This window comes from Momordica charantia, assembly GCF_013281855.1.
Source record: "Momordica charantia cultivar OHB3-1 chromosome 1 unlocalized genomic scaffold, Mcharantia_2.0 BLBB01000001.1, whole genome shotgun sequence".
Lineage (NCBI taxonomy): Eukaryota > Viridiplantae > Streptophyta > Magnoliopsida > Cucurbitales > Cucurbitaceae > Momordica > Momordica charantia.
Window position 1 is genome coordinate 1,749,636 of NW_028275157.1, and position 17,030 is coordinate 1,766,665.

Here is a 17,030-nt window from a genome sequence, read left to right on the forward strand (position 1 = left end):
GATATCCGAGGGATAAGCCCGGCCTTTTGCATGCACAAAATCTTATTGGAAGAAGATGCTAAGAACTCTATTGAGAGTCATAGGCGGTTGAACCCGAAGATGAAAGAGGTTGTAAGGAAAGAAATTCTTTAATGGCTTGACGTCAGTGTTATATACCCAATATCCGACAGCAGCTGGGTAAGCCCAGTACAGTGTGTACCAAAGAAAGGGGGTATAACCGTGGTGGCCAACGAGGAGAATGAGCTCATCTCAACCCGAACTGTGAGTGGGTGGAGAGTTTGCATTGACTATCGCAAACTCAACAAGGTAACGAAGAAATACCATTTTCCTCTACCGTTCATTGACGAGATGCTCGACCGTCTGGCAGGTAAGGATTTCTATTGTTTCTTAGATGGATATTCGGGTTATAATCAAATTACTATTTCTCCAGAAGACCAGGAGAAGATAACATTTACGTGTCCGTATGGTACGTTCGCTTTCAGGCGAATGCCCTTTGGATTATGCAATGCACCCGCGACTTTTCAGAGGTGTATGATGGCCATCTTCTCTTACATGGTAGAAAATATTCTAGAAGTTTTTATGGATGACTTTTCTGTTTTTGAAGATTCTTTTGACGCATGTTTAATTAATTTGGAGAGAGTATTAGAGAGATGTGAACAAACAAACCTAGTCCTAAATTGGGAGAAGTGTCATTTCATGGTACAAGAGGGTATTGTTTTGGGTCACAAAATTTTCAAGCAAGGAATAGAGGTAGACCACGCTAAGATAGACATCATTTCAAAGCTACCTCCTCCCACGAATGTTAAAGGGATTATAAGTTTTTTAGGGCGTGGGGGATTTTACCGACGCTTTATAAAAGACTTTGCTAAAATTTCTAAACCCTTGTGTCAATTGTTAGAACATGATAGACCATTTGTTTTTTATTATGACTGTTTAAAATCATTTGAAATGTTGAAAGTTGCTTTAAGTTCAGCCCCTATAATTATCGAACCTAATTGGGATTTACCTTTCGAGCTCATGTGTGATGCTAGTGATTATGCAATAGGAGCTATGTTAGGACAACGTAAAAACAAGATCTTGCATCCTGTATATTATGCTAGTAAGACTGTGACCGGTGCACAACTCAATTACACTACTACTGAAAAGGAATTGTTAGCAGTTGTGTTCGCCTTTGATAAGTTTAAGTATTACTTGATAGGCACAAAAGTCATTGTTTTTACTGACCATTATGCTTTAAAATATTTATTTGCTAAAAAAGATGCGAAACCACGTTTGATACGGTGGATTTTGTTACTTCAAGAGTTTGATATTGAAGTTAGGGACAGGAAGGGTACTGAAAACCAAGTTGCTGATCACCTGTCTAGATTGGAATCCCCGCTCTGTGATGATGGAACTGTTATACGTGAACAGTTTATTGACGAGCAACTCTTGCGAGTTGATTCAGTTCCGTGGTATGCTGATGATTACGCTTGTTTACATGCGTAAAAAGAAGGTTTTAGATGCTGTTTTTACTATGTTTCAGCTTTGTTTCGGATTTTTCTCGATCGTTTGAGTTCCAATTCATGCAAAATTCATATACTATGGTTTGTGGATGGCTTATATTGTATTTATGACATTTTAGGACCATTTGGGAGTGCAAATTAATCAAAAGAAGCAAAAAGACGAAAAAGTATCATGGGAGGCGCCAGGCGCCTGGGAAGCCTGCAGAAAAACTGGTTTTCTTCCAACTTTGCCCTTAATGAAACGCGTCTTCCAATGCGTTTTGATGGTTCCAACCGATGCATACGTGTAGAAGAAGTGTTCCACTATCAGTTTGAGCACAATTTGGTCAGTCAAAAGAGTTGGAAATGGGTGATTCACCATCGTTTTAGGACCTACCTAACCAATTCTGCACAGCTATAAATTCCAGCAACTTCTCCACCAAATTCATCAAGCCTTGCTTCCTTCTCTTGATCATTTTTAGTGTTTCTTTGTTGCTTTCTAAGTACTTTTGAGTTGTTTTCATTAGTTGCTTTTGGTTTTTAAATCCCGAGTACTTTACATTCTTTTATTGAGCTTTGTTTTGTTTCCATTTGTACTTAGTTATTTTCTACTTATTCAAATATATAAAAATCTAGCACTTTGCTTATTCTCTCTTTGCCTTTACTTTATTTTTAGTTGAGAGAGTTGTGTTTTTGGAGGAAAGAGCACGTGACACTCCCCCTTGCTTGAAAGAGAAGGGCGAAGCTCTCAATCCCGATAAAAACTCTCCGTTAGTAACTTTTGTTTTTCACACATGCATTCCACATTCAACCATTTTACTTGCTGTATTTTCTTCAATATGTCTTTCTAAATTCCCGTCTCTAGCCCGGTTATGGATAGTTAGCCTTTTATGTCTAAAAAGGGTTGCTAAGAAGTAGTGTTTTTACTTTCCATTCATTACTCAACATGTTTTCCCAAAAAGTTAGGATTTAGAGAAGGCCACTGTAAGTCTTAACAAGTCAATACTGAAAAGGTTGCTTATTCGCATTGTTGAGTGGTTAAACCGAGGAGAGGAGCGCCTTAGACATAAGGGTTCCGCTTAAGTAGCCTAGACATAGGACTTTAACCCGAGGTTGCGACTATTTCCATCCTAAAACTAAGATATCTCTCGTAATAGACATATTAGGGAATGTCTTAGGACTTTGAACTTGCTTAGACATAAGTCAAGTGAAAAGCGTAGTCGTTGGTTCCTAAAGTGAAATGCATATCGTCCTTAGCATATCCTTGATTCTTTGTTGGCTAACTTGAAGTAATTCGGGCTAGGTTTTATCATTATAAGTCCAAATCCCAAATCCAAACCATTATTTGTGACCACTTCCCATTTTACAAGAATCACTCATTCCAACATTCACTATTCTTTAAAACTTTAGAGTTTGGAAATTGTTTAGAAGTCCTTGAGGATCGATACTTGGATACTCCATCCATTTTATATTACTCTGACAGGTGTGCGCTTGCATCTATATAATTGTTACCACGCTTAGTGCGTGCGTTCAGCATAAACGCCCAGTCAGCTGATATAGCAAATTATTTAGTAAGTCGAATAGTTCCTTATGAGTTTAACAAGCAACAGGTAAAGAAATTTCTAAATGAAGTTCGATTTTATCGTTGGGATGAACCTTTTTTATATAAGCTAGGACCTGACAATATCTTACGCAGGTGTGTAGCAGAATAAGAGCACGAGGCGATATTAGACGCTTGTCATATGTCTCCATATGGAGGACATTTTGCAGGACACAAAACCGCAGCCAAAGTTTTGCAAAGTGGGTTCTTTTGGCCCACTCTGTTCAAAGATGCACATAAGTTTGCCCAGGTTTGTGACAAATGCCGACGAACAGGTAATATATCTAAACGCCACGAAATGCCTCAAACCCCGATCCTTGAGATTGAAATATTTGATGTGTGGGGTATAGATTTTATGGGTCCATTTCCATCTTCTAATGATAAGCTTTATATATTGTTAGCAATAGATTATGTTTTGAAATGGATTGAAGCCATTGCAACTGCTACCAATGATTCTAAAGTTGTCATTCGTTTTCTGCAAAAGCACATTTTTACGCGTTATGGAACCCCGCGTTGTCTGATAAATGATGGGGGGCTCATTTTGTGAATAGGTCTATGCAAAAGTTGCTGGCTAAATACAATGTGTGTCATAGGGTTGCAACAGCATATCATCCTCAGTCGAATGGGTTAGCCGAAATATCTAATAGGGAGATAAAAAATATTTTAGAAAAAACTGTAAATCTTAACCGTAGGGATTGGTCTTTGAAGCTTGATGATTCACTTTGGGCATATAGGACAGCATTTAAGAATCCCCTCGGCATGTCCCCCTAAAGGCTAGTTTTTGGAAAAGCATGTCATTTTCCTCTTGAGCTTGAATATAAAGCATTTTGGGCTACTAAGAAATTAAATTTTTATTTGCCGGCTGCAGGTGAAGCGAGGACGTTACAATTGTTGGAATTAGAAGAACACAAGCAATTTTCTTATGAGAATGCTAAGCTGTTTAAGGAAAAAACTAAAGAGTGGCATGATAGGCGTCTTCGGCCGAACAATCTTCAAGAAGGTGATCTGGTTCTGTTATTCAATTCTAGGTTGAAACTTTTTCCTAGGAAACTTAAGTCTAGATGGTCTGGTCCCTTTAAAATTTTTAAAGTCTACCCATATGGGGCAGTGGATCTAGTTGACTCTAAGGGAAGTATTTTTAAAGTAAATGGGCAAAGACTTAAGCCATATTTTGGAGAACCAGTGGATATAGGAAAAACCTCTATTCAACTTTCAGGACAATAAATTTTTTACAAAAATATTTTTTCCTTCTTATCCGTTTTGAAAGAACAGAAGTAAAGGAAGGAAGTTTTTGTATCTTACATTCTTTTTGTTTAATCATAAAAAGTTTTGCTTATTAGGAGAATGTTCTTGAAAACATTTAAAAAAAAAATTACGCAGGCGCCTGGCGCCTGCCCTGTTTTTTCCAGCATTTCGAAAAATCTTTTTCCTTCGTGGTTTGGGTTTCATTTTCGAATTTTATCGGTTTTGTTTGGGGATAAACTTACCCAGGACACGTGGAGGACCATTATTCGTGTTGGATGAAATTAGATAAAAATGATTGATTAGGTCCACCTCGGCCCCGCCGAGGTGAACCGAGTTTGCCCCTTAAAAGATGAAGCATGTTCACCAAAGCTCCACCTGCTCGGAACCCGACAGGTCCGATATGAGAAAAGACATGTAACTGCCGGACGTGCGTGCTGTCGGGCCCATTACCTATAAATAGAGGAGTACATTTCGCGCTCAGGTATCGAATCTGACCTCGAACTAAATAAGGAGTCCGATCTATACTGACTTGAGCGTCGGAGTGTTCGCCCTCTTGTGCAGGTCCACTCTAGTGTTCAGGTCGGAACCGGAGACCGGGTTCGAGCTCGATTCGTGAAGAACCGTTGTGCAGATTCCTGCATAAACATTTGGCGCCGTCTGTGGGGATCGACATCTTAAGTCATCCCGATCTAAAAAAAATATATACGCAAAGATGGTGCATCCAGCAAACTCTGCCAATGCGACAGAACAGAGGGGTGTGAACGCTGATAACGGCCCTCAGCGAGACCTCGGTGCAAGAATAGTCGAGGACCAGGTCCGAGCAGGGCAAGAGGGAGATCTGCCGCGCAGATCTGCCCGTCATGCGAACCAAGAGCTTCCACCTGCTCACCCGAAACCCTCAAAAGCCAACAGAGGCCGAGGAGGGACGTCGAGAAAAACCTCCCAAAGGGCCAACCAAGCAGCAGACCCTGAAGCTCTGTCTGATCTTCAGCGCGAGTTGGATGATATGCGCCATCAGTTGAGCACAATGGAAGAGATGTACGCCGAGGCAACGCGCGCTAACCGAACTGCGTCTCCCTCTATGGCTCCGGGCGCACCCGGTGAAAAGGGAGCTCCATCTATCCAACCTGGCGATCGCGAGCCCATTCCGAACGATGGGGGAGTGGATTACAGCTTGCGAGACAACGATTTGAGAAAGCATCTCACTGAAAAGAAGAAGAGAGCATCTCGGGAGCCGGAAGACTCTCCTTCCTACTCCCGCGAATTCTGCAACTCGAACCTAAAGGCTCAATCAAAATACAAGCCCCTGGCACCAGAGGCTGTGATCACGAGGGAAGAGTTCGACCTGATGAAGCACAAGTTCGATGAGCAGGTCGAGGCGCTTAAGGCCAAGTGCGAGAAGAAAGACTGTTCGTTCGACGATGGCGACTTGGGAGAATCGCCATTCATCGCGGACATCCTGAAGGCTCCAATCCCTCCGAAGTTCAAGACTCCCGCCATGAAGCCCTATGACGGGTCTAAGGACCCTAAAGATTATGTTGAGGTTTTCGAGGGCCTCATGGACTTTCAAGCGGCGACGGATGCGATCAAATGCCGCGCCTTCTAGATCGCGCTTACCGGTAGCGCACGCCTGTGGTATCGAAGACTGTCGGCCAGGTCGATCTCGACCTACTCCCAACTGAGGAAGGAGTTCATTAGTCAATTCTCCTCTCGGCATTATGATAGAAAGACAACGACTCACCTTGCCACCATCAGGCAGAAGGAAGAAGAGACGCTGAGAGAGTATGTCACACGGTTCCAGGAAGAGCAGCTTAAGGTCATGCACTGCTCTAACGATTCGGCTATGTGCTACTTCCTCACCGGCCTGGCCGATGAGGCCTTAACCGTAAAACTTGGAGAGTAAGCTCCAGCCACTTTCGCCGAAGTTTTACAGAAGGCGAAGAAAGTCATTGATGTGCAGGAGCTCCTCCGAACCAAGACTGGCCGACCTGAAAAACAGATCGATCAAAAGAAACTTAGCCAGGAGAGGAGGAGGATTGATGTCAAGTCCAAAGATAAGGGACCATCCTCCTCTAGTGGCAGAACAGAGTACCGAAGGTCAGAGGGCGGCTCCATCCGGAGCCGACCTTATGAGCGGTATACTCCAACCACCATCTCCATCTCCGAGATACTCACGAACATCGAGGAAAGTGGGATGAAAAAGCTCCTTAAGCGACCTGAGAAGCTCCGAGGAGACCCAGAGAAGCGCAACAAAGATAAGTACTGCCGTTTTCACCGCGATAACGGCCATAATAAGACAAGCTGCTGGGAACTGAAGCGCCAGATTGAAGATCTCATTCAAGATGGCTACTTCAAAAAATTTGTGGGCAAACCGAGGTCTAACTCGGTCGAAAAGAAAGAAGAGAGGAAGCGTTCAAGAACGCCGCCTCGCTGGAATGATCGACCTGCAGTCATCAACACTATTTTCGGAGGCCCGAACGGGGGCCAGTCCAGAAACAAGAGGAAGGAGCTAGCTCGCGAAGCGAGGCGCGAGGTATGCATCATCAGGGAGCATAAACCTACTTGCTCCATCACTTTCGGCGATGCCGATTTGGGGGGGATTCATTTGCCCCACAATGACGCGCTCGTGATCGCCCCTCTCATTGATCACGTCCTGGTCCGAAGGGTATTGGTTGATGGAGGCACATCTGCGAACATCTTGTCCCTCCCATCATATTTAGCATTGGGATGGACCAGGTCACAATTGAAGAAGAGTCCAACACCCCTGGTTGGATTCTCTGGAGAATCGGTCTCCCTAAAGGGGTGCATCAACCTGCCGGTAACTATAGGGCAAGATGCCACCCAAGTAACGCAGATGGCCGAGTTCGTGGTAGTCGACGGCAAATCGGCCTACAACGCCATTTTGGGAGACCCATTATCCACTCATTTCGAGCTGTTCCTTCCACGTTGCATCAAGTCTTGAAGTACTCAACCCCTAATGGAGTGGGCGCGGTCCGAGGTGAACAAAAAACTTCAAGAGAGTGCTACGCGTCCACGCTCAAGGGATCGTCGGTATGTGCCCTGTAGGAACAAATCAATTGTGGCAAACAGTAGGAGTCAGGGACCGACATGCCAAAAGAAGGTAAAAGGCAGTTCTCCCCGCCAACAGAAGAGTTCGAGCTTGTTCCTTTACTTAGCCCCGAAAAACAAGTAAGTATAGGAACCAAGCTGGGGGCCACTGACAGGGAAGAACTGATCAACTTCCTCAGGTCTAACTCAGACGTCTTCGCATGGTCTCACGAGGACATGCCTGGTATCGACCCCAAGATTATGGTGCATCGCTTCAACATAGACCCATCATTCCGACCTGTAAAGCAAAAAAGAAAACCTGTAAATAAAGAGAGGAGTGATGTAATTGTTAAGGAAGTAAACAAACTCTTAAAAGCTGAATATATACGAGAAATTTTGTATCCTGAGTGGCTCTCTAACGTTGTATTAGTTAAAAAATCCAACGGGAAGTGGAGGATGTGCGTGGACTTTACAAATTTAAATAAGGCGTGCCCAAAAGATTGCTTCCCCCTTCCAAGGATCGACCAGCTTGTAGACGCAACAGCCGGGCACGAGCTACTCACCTTCATGGATGCCTACTCCGGATACAACCAAATTAAAATGCATATACCAGACCAAGATCACACCGCGTTTATAACAGACCAAGGTCTGTACTACTACAAGGTGATGCCTTTTGGTCTAAAGAATGCAGGTGCGACCTACCAAAGGATGGTGAACAAAATGTTTGCCAAGCAGATCGATCGGAATATGGAAGTGTATGCGGACGACATGCTTGTGAAAAGCAAGCAGTCAAAGTCGCATCTTTTCGATCTGACTGAAGCCTTTGGAGTGCTACGGAAGTATCAAATGAAGCTCAATCCGACCAAGTGCGCCTTCGGAGTTTCCTCGGGAAAATTCCTTGGTTTTATGGTAAATAATCACGGGATTGAGGCTAACACAAATAAGATAAAGGTCGTGCTCGACATGGAGGCACCCAATACTCTAAAGCAGCTTCAGTGCCTCAATGGCAGGATTGCAGCCTTGAATAGGTTCGTGTCAAGATCAACGGACAAGTGTCTTCCGTTCTTCAAAGTTCTTAGGAAGAAGGGACCGTTCGAATGGACGGAAGAGTGTGAGCAAGCGCTGGGGCAGTTAAAAGACTATCTCTGCTCGGCACCTCTACTCGCGAAGCCATTACCAGGGGAAAAACTCCATTTGTACCTGGCTGTATCTGCTAGCGCCGTCAGCTCGGCACTGATCAAGTAGGAGGGCACAAGCCAGAGCCCCGTTTATTACACCAGTAAGGCCATGACCGAGGTCGAGACCAGATATCCCCAAATGGAGAAGCTGGCCCTCGCTTTAGTCACCTCGGCCCGAAGACTTAGGCCATACTTCCAAGCGCACACGGTCGTAGTACTTACAAACCTGCCCCTGAAGAATATCTTCCTTAAGCCTGAAACATCAGGGCGTTTGATGAAGTGGGCATTGGAATTGAGCGAGTATGACGTCTAGTTCGAGCCCAGAATTGCGATGAAAGGACAAGCAGTGGCCGATTTTATCGTAGAGCTCACTCCACCACCTCAGTTGGTCAAATCCGACCTTCCGTGGACGATCTTCGTTAATGGGTCTTCTAACGAGAGGGGGTGCGGGGCAGGAATTGTCTTGCTCGCACCAGGAGGTGAGCGATTCAAATATGCTCTGCGATTCAACTTTTGGACCTCAAATAATGAGGCCGAGTACGAAGCACTCCTAGCAGGCCTGCGCGTTGCCAAAGGACTGGGGGCCAGTCACATAAAGGTCTTTAGTGACTCCCGGCTGATTGTAAATCAGATCAAGGAGGAGTACCAAGCGAAAGACCTCCCGATGGAAAAATATCTGAACAAGGTCAGATCGCACCTCGCCCAGTTCGGGACTTACGAGGTGAGTCAAGTTCCAAGATCTGAGAACTCTAATGCAGATGCCTTAGCCAAATTGGCGTCAGCATACGAGACTGACCTGGCTAGGTCGGTCCCGGTCGAAATCCTAGACACTCCTTCAATCTTGGAGCGAGATGTGATGAAGGTGGATACTCTGTCACCCACTTGGATGGACCCAATCGTGGAGTTCATCAAAGAAGATGACGCGAAGAGCAGCTCGGTTCACGCTCCGAGAAGGAGTGTTGTACCGACGTGGCTTCTCCCTGCCTCTCATTAAGTGTGTGACTCCCGAAGAAGGCCTCTACATTCTTAGGGAAATTCATGAAGGGGTGTGTGGAAACCACTCCGGCGCCAGGTCGTTATCGGCTAAGGTAATTCGACAAGGGTACTATTGGCCAAGTGTCGAGCAGGATGCAAGGCAGTTTGTGAAAGCTTGCGACAACTGCCAGCGTTTCGGAAATATCATCCACCAACCTCTCGAATTGCTCACCCCCATCTCGGCCCCATGGCCATTTGCCCAGTGGGGGTGGACATCATAGGTCCTTTTCCTTTGGGCAAAGGGCAAACAAAGTTCGCCGTTGTCGCTGTGGACTACTTCACTAAGTGGGCTGAAGCCGAGGCACTATCCCCCATCACAGAGTCCAGAATCACGTCGTTCATATGGACAAACATTGTGTGCCGCTTCGGAATACCAAATGCTATCGTGACAGACAATGGAAAACAATTTGACAATGCAAAGTTCAAAGACTTTTGTAGAAAACTTGGTATAAGCCACCTTAGTTCGTCCCCTGCGCATCCAAAAGCGAATGGACAAGTTGAAGCAGTAAAAAAGATCATAAAGCGAGGACTCAAGCTAAGGTTGGACTCCATAAAGGGAAGGTGGGCCAAGGAGCTACCTGAGGTTCTGTGGTCATATCGAACCACCCCACGGGAGTCAACTGGCGAAACTCCGTTCTCGCTAGCCTTTGGTTCTGAAGCTGTTGTACCAGTCGAGATCGGCATACCAACAGATAGGGTAGAACAGTACGAGCCAACGAAGAACGAGGAAGAGCTACTCCTTAACATGGACTTGTTGGAGGGGAAAAGAGAAATGGCTCAACTGCGCTTAGCAGAGTATCAGAACAGAATGGCCAGACATTACAATGCCCGAGTTCGACCTCGAAGCTTCCAGGTTGGACATTTGGTCTTAAGAAAAATTCAGAGTCATGTTGGCACCCTTGACCCAAGTTGGGAGGGACCGTTCGAAGTCAAAGGCATAGTCCGACCTGAAACTTATATGCTGGCCGACTTGGAAGGAAGAGTGCTTGCGCATCCATGGAACGCGAAGCACTTGAAGCGCTATTACCCCTGAAATGTCCAAATCGTCCCAAAATGGGCTTGTCAAAATTTTCAAGGGGCGAAATTTTCAATAAATGGAGTTATTTAATTTCATAACTTCAAGTTCGATTAGAAATTAAATGGGGGCCACGAACTCCCATAAGACTTAAAATTGATCAAATTCGATCCTCAAAACCCACGAGTTCGAGGTGCGATGTCAAGATCAATTACAAACCACAATGCAATCCTTTGAACGCTTAAGTTAAAGATGCGATGTTGAAGGTTCAAGAAATTCAATCCTCTAAACCTACGGGTTCGAGGTGCGATGTGAATATTAACAATGGACACCAAAATCAACCCTTTGAACGTATAAGTTAAAGGTGTGAGGTAAAAAGGTTCCAATTGCTTCATGTTCTTTCGGACTTCCGAGTTCGAGGAGAAATATTAAAAGCTGATAAAAGAAACTCTCAAATTCAAACCTTAAGTAAGAGGTACGATGTGAAAAGAGTTGAATTTATTTATTGATAAGATCCAGCTTACAAAAGTAAGTTCAAAAAGTTTAAGGAAAAAGCAATAGAAGAGTCAGAGCTAGAGGCAGAACTGCAATTAATTATATGGAAGGAATTCGTTAATTGGAGGACAGAGCCAAGGCTTATAGACCTTGCAGCTCTGCCGAAAAAGAGAATATATATAAACACAACGAAAGAGAGCCTCAGCTACTTCCGAGGTGGGAGGACAGCTCGCCTTGGGAGCCTAGAAGGTTAACCTCCTCAGACCCATCCTGCTGAGAAGGAACCTCCTCTTGCGTTGTGCCGATCTCATTGGGCTCTTGGCTAGGAGCGTCCTCTTCTTCCATGTCGGAGTAGTCAGAGTCCAGCTCCCTGACATACTTGTCCACCAGCGGTTGGGGGCCAGGAGTCCCGTTAGGCCCAGAAGCCCACTTCTCAGAGTATTTCTTCTTGAGGTCGCTGAGATCGATATGAAGGTGAGGCATGTCGGCAGCAATACCCTTCATCAAGAACTTGAAGTCGGCGTCGCTAAAGTCCTTGGCGAACCCATCAAAGTCTGGGTGTTGCCGGAACGACTCCTCCAGCAGAGGTCCGCTGGTGAGGCGCTCCTTCAGGTCTTTGAGCTCGGCTTTGAGACGCCCAATAGAGGCATCCTTCTCCTCAAGAGCTTGGGTGAGATCGTCCTTCTCCTTTAGGAGTTGGAATTTCTCCTTCTCCAGCCCCTTGGTGATCGCATAGGCTGCTCGGAGGTGGGCCTTGTGCTTCTCACCCTCATTCTTCAAAAGTTCGGTCTTGGCATCCATCTCAGCCCTTAATATACCCACCTCGCCTTGGGCCTTTAGCAGCTCGCCCATCAGCGTGGTGGCAGCCTCTAAGGCAGCAGAAGAGTTCTCCCTCTCCTTGGCTGTCAGGGCCTACCTTCCATCCAGCTCAGCCTTGACCATAAAGCTGAATGAATGGAAGCGACAAACGCCTGCGAAAGTCAAGGAACACAATGGTTAGATCAAGCTGAGAATCGAGAAAAGATAATAATAAAGTGATGCAAAGCAGATCTTACCTCGGCAGCGTTATCGATGGTCCTTTGCAGTACGGACCAAGGATCACTCACGAACTTGGATGCTCTCCTCAGACAGCGGTCCAAGCACGTGGCCGAGATGCGGGACACCTGGTCCTTCACCCTAGAGCTTGACGGTTCCATCCTGAACCGCGTTCGCACGTCGAATGTTCCCCTCATCCGAGCTACGGGGTCGTCCACCAGGTCAGCATGGCTCGCGGGCAGGGTCCCACGAGCCCCAGCCTCCGAGGGGGAAGAGGTCTCTTATTCTTTCTCCTTCTTCTCAAAGGAGACTCTCCCCTCACCTCGTTCAGGGGAGATACATTAAGCGCCTCAGACTCCTTCCTTGGATGCTTCTCTTCAGATCGACCCCCAGACAGTTCTAGTTCGATCACGGGGGTGGGAACTGCAGAGGATGGGCCGGAGTTACCCTGAGCCTCAGTCCGTGGCACCGAAGGCGTCACTGGTTCAGGGCTCACCACGGTCTTGAGGGCGTGAACACGGCCCTTGGACTTGCGCTTCACACTTCCAGTGAATCCGCACACCGTTGTTGCAAAATAAACAAGTATAAAATTAAGGATTAAAGGAAAAATGGAATCAAGACCTAGGTCGAGCATGATTTACCGAGTTCAGAGTTCGGCCTTGAAGCTTCAATTGGCCGAACTAAAAGGTTATAGTCAAGAAGCCCCGACTCCAAGAGCAGCTTGTCGGTGACCAAGGTTCCGATCTTCCTGCCCTTAGGGAAGTTCTCTTTGTAGAACTTGAGTGTGTCGAAAGTGGCTTGATCGAGCTCGAGGATCGGCTTGATCGACACTGCACAAAGTAAACAGAAAGTCAGAGTTAGACATGAATACCAAGAAACTAAAAGAAAAAGAAAGTAAGGAAGACTTCATACCTAGGTTCCCAAACCTAGCAGGCACGTCAAAAAAGGCACGACCTGATTCGTCCTTTACCAGCCACTCTCCAGAGGCAAAGAACCACTTGCCTACCCATCCTTTGATGGAGGTTGGCCCCTTAACTATGCCACCCGCGCCCTTCCTTGCGCACATATAGTACCGACCTGGTTTTTTGGCTATCCTCTTAGCCTCAAAACACCCAAGAAGCTGGTCGACACTTAGCAACTCGGCCTCATCCTCATCTCGAGCTCGCAACCAAAAAAGAATGGCTAAAGCAAAAATGACACCCCACCTATTGGGGGCCACTTGAGCAGGAGCCAGTCCGGTTCGGTTTAAGAACTCCTGAGCAAAGGGATGAAGGGGAAGTCTGAGGCCGTACTCAAACATCTTCAAATAAAGAGTGACCTATCCCTCTGGAGGATTGTCAGCTCTCTCCCCTTCCTCCGGAATCCTAAGGAGGATGTTATTCGGAATGTTAAACCCCCTACGAAGGGGTCCAAGGTAGTGCTCGGGCATCCTAGAAGGGTACTCCAGACCCTGGCCCGAGGTGGAGGTATCGCTATCCTCTTCATCATCTGAAAACCTAAAGTTCTCTATTTCCTCCAGCTCAGACTCTAACCTACGAGCTAAGACCTTCCCAGAGTCACTTGGCTTGGGGGGCGAACTACTTATTGTCCGACCTATACTACCCAGGCTATCACTACTGGAGGGGAAGATAAGAAAACTACCATGTTTTGAAAGAATAGTAAGAGCAAAGAAGAGTGACTGACCTAGAAGAGAGGGTTCGAGCTGGTTTCAGATCGAACTCCAGAAATTCAGGAAACGTAAGGTTTGACCTGAAGTTTCGGCACTATTTATAGCTGATCGGAAAAACCTCTGCGTCGTACACGTGTAATCAACGAGCGGCTGAGATCTCCTCGGGATACGCAACGACGAAACGCTTGAGTACTCCGACAACCTGGCAGGTCGAAATGTATTCCGCAACGTTATATTCCCTCTACAAATAGAAAGTCGCCACGTGTCCAAAAGAGATTCGAAGGGACTTCTCTGTCAGGTCGAGATCGAACCTAGCAGAGAGGGGGCCAATGTTTGGGGATAAACTTACCCAGGACACGTGGAGGACCATTATTCGTGTTGGATGAAATTAGATAAAAATGATTGCTTAGGTCCACCTCGGCTGGGCCGAGGTGAACCGAGTTTGCCCCTTAAAAGATGAAGCATGTTCACCAAATCTCGACCTGATTGTGGTCTGACCTGCTCGGAACCCGACAGGTCCGATATGAGAAAAGACATGTAATCGCTGGTCGTGCGTGCTGTCGGGCCCATTACCTATAAATAGAGGAGTACATTTCGCGTTCAGGTATCGAATCTGACCTCGAACTAAATAAGGAGTCCGATCTATACTGACTTGAGCGTCGGAGTGTTCGCCCTCTTATGCAGGTCCACTCTAGTGTTCAGGTCGGAACCGGAGACCGGGTTCGAGCTCGATTCATGAAGAACCGTTGTGCAGATTCCTGCATGAACAGGTTTTATTTTGGGTCAAACATTAATCCTTTGTGATTTAAGTTTCACATCTCTCCTTAAAAATACTTCAAATTTTGTTTCCCTAATCATATTTGGAATTCAAACTTATTTTTTCCTTTTAGGTTTAGGAAACCTAGTTTGAACTTAAAACTCAATCTCTTTCCATTTAGGATTTAGTTTGGGGAAAGCTTTAAATAGACCCATTGCCTAAGCCTCACACCTCAACAAAAACCCACACAACTCTCTTCCTCCCCTTTGTTTTTCGAAAAAAAAAAAATACTCCCTCACCACCCTTGTTTTCTTTTTTCAGCCACAACCAAGAAGAAGAAGACATTTCTAGCCTTTGTTTATTTCTATGGCTTTTTCTTCTCAACACACTTCACTCTCTACTTCTCCTTCCCAAGCTCCTACACAACCTCCTATGATGGGCCCACATGGTTATGTAAATTTTCAGCAGCTACCCACCTTTAATATACCTCAAAACAGTGAGTTTAGGGCTGCAAATCCTCAACAACTTCCTCCAATGATCAATCCGGGTATGTACCAACTGTTTATGTTTAACCCGGTTCCATATAGCCATAGTGCGTGGGAAAGAAAAAAAGGTTTGATGCCACTTAGATCAACTACACCCCCAACATTGTGAATATCAGAGATGCTGTGGGAAATAAGATGTTAGTGACTCCGACTCTAGAACAGCTCGGTGAGGCTCTAGAATGTGTTGGGAAGCCCTCTGCCACTTGGGATTTGACTACTCATGGCAAGGTACGACTAAAACCCGAGGATGTTTCACTAGCTGCTGCAGGATGGTTATATATAGTCAAAAATAGAATTCTGCCAACGGAGCATGATGGGCATGCCACTCATGATAGGGCACTGCTGGTTTATGCCATGCTAAAGGGCATAGATGTGAATTATGGAGAATTGATCAATACCAGTATCCATGAGTGTGCCCACCGGACACGTGGTAAGCTTTATCACTCACGCTTGGTCACTTCTTTATGCTTGTGACAAGGTGTGCAGCTCCCTGCGGATCAAATTAAGAGAGATGCCCCAGTTGTGGAAGAGAAGAATATTCGGAGAATTATCGCCCATGCGCTACAAAGAAGGGATGGTACTGGGACGTCTCCTACATCGGAGATCCGTCGTCTCCAGGAGGAGAACCAACAGCTGCGAGATCAGGTTCGAGAAGTCGTGCAACATATCTACAACTTGAGGGCTTCATTGGATTTTGCGGTTTTACCTTGATGGCCTCCAGCGCTAGCTGCTATCCTTGGTCATCCACCTTCCAGTACCAACACTAATCCTAGTCCACAACCTCCAACTTCATGAAGGGGAGGTTCCTTCTTTGCTATTTTTTTTTTGTGTTTTATTCTTTTGGTTAATGACGTCGTTTGCATATTCTAGCCTTACTACGCATGTTTTTTATATTGATTATGTTTCGAGCTCAATTGAAGCATGCATAAATTAGTATCGTTTATCTTCTGATCACTTAAAATATGTCTTCACTTAACCTTAGTTTAGCTTTTCACATACCTACTTTGATGTTGTGCTGTGCATGTGATTTCATGTCAATGATGATTCTAAGAGATTGTTGAGTTTTCTGTTCTGTGCCTGACTAAGCTTTGAGCTATTTCCTTCGTTTATGTGATAAACTCATTTTCTTTTATGTCTTTTTGATCTTTACAGACTTTAAGCTTTTTCTTTGCCCCTATATAGGAAGTCTTTGTCCTTTTTACTGTTAAGCCTTTTTCATCAGATGCAAAAGTCTTTTCCCAGTGAGGACACTATCTCTCTTAAGTTTGGGGGGGACAGTCGTTGTGTCAGTCATTGTTTGAGAAAGATAAAGTGTTATTTATATTTGAAAAATCATGCTATTTTCGTTTGAAAAAGAGTCAGTTGGAAAGAAAGAAAGTGTTGAAAAGCACTTAGCTCAAAAAAACAAAACAAAAAAAGAACAAAAAAATAAAAGTTGCAAAAGAGTCTTGTTGAGAGAAAATAAGAGTGGGGAAAATACTTGTGTTAGAAAGAAAAGAGTGGTAAAAACAATGAGAGTTAAAGAAAAAGTATTTATGATTTCCGAGTCCTACTGTAGACACCCATTTAGTTGTAGGTTGGGTGTTGACTTTGAAAATAGCAGTAAGGATGGTGATAAGTGACTTCGTGTTTCTCATTGTCGTCGTCTTATGACCTAGCTGTTAGTTTCAAAGTCTTTCTACGAGTAGCTGTGGTTGAAACCGATGTTAGTGTGTGGAAACCTCAGGGGCTAGTAGCCGGTCTTTCAGATGTAAAAGTCTCAATGTAAAAAGGGAGTGTGCAGATTCCTTAGGGGTATTTAAAAACGTTTTCTGTTTTTGAAAGGAAAAAGAATTTTGAAAGAGAAAGTTTTTATCATTTCAAACTTGGTTTATAGTGACTAAGCTTACAAAGGCAATAGAATGGTAAGCTTTGACATCTTTTCCCT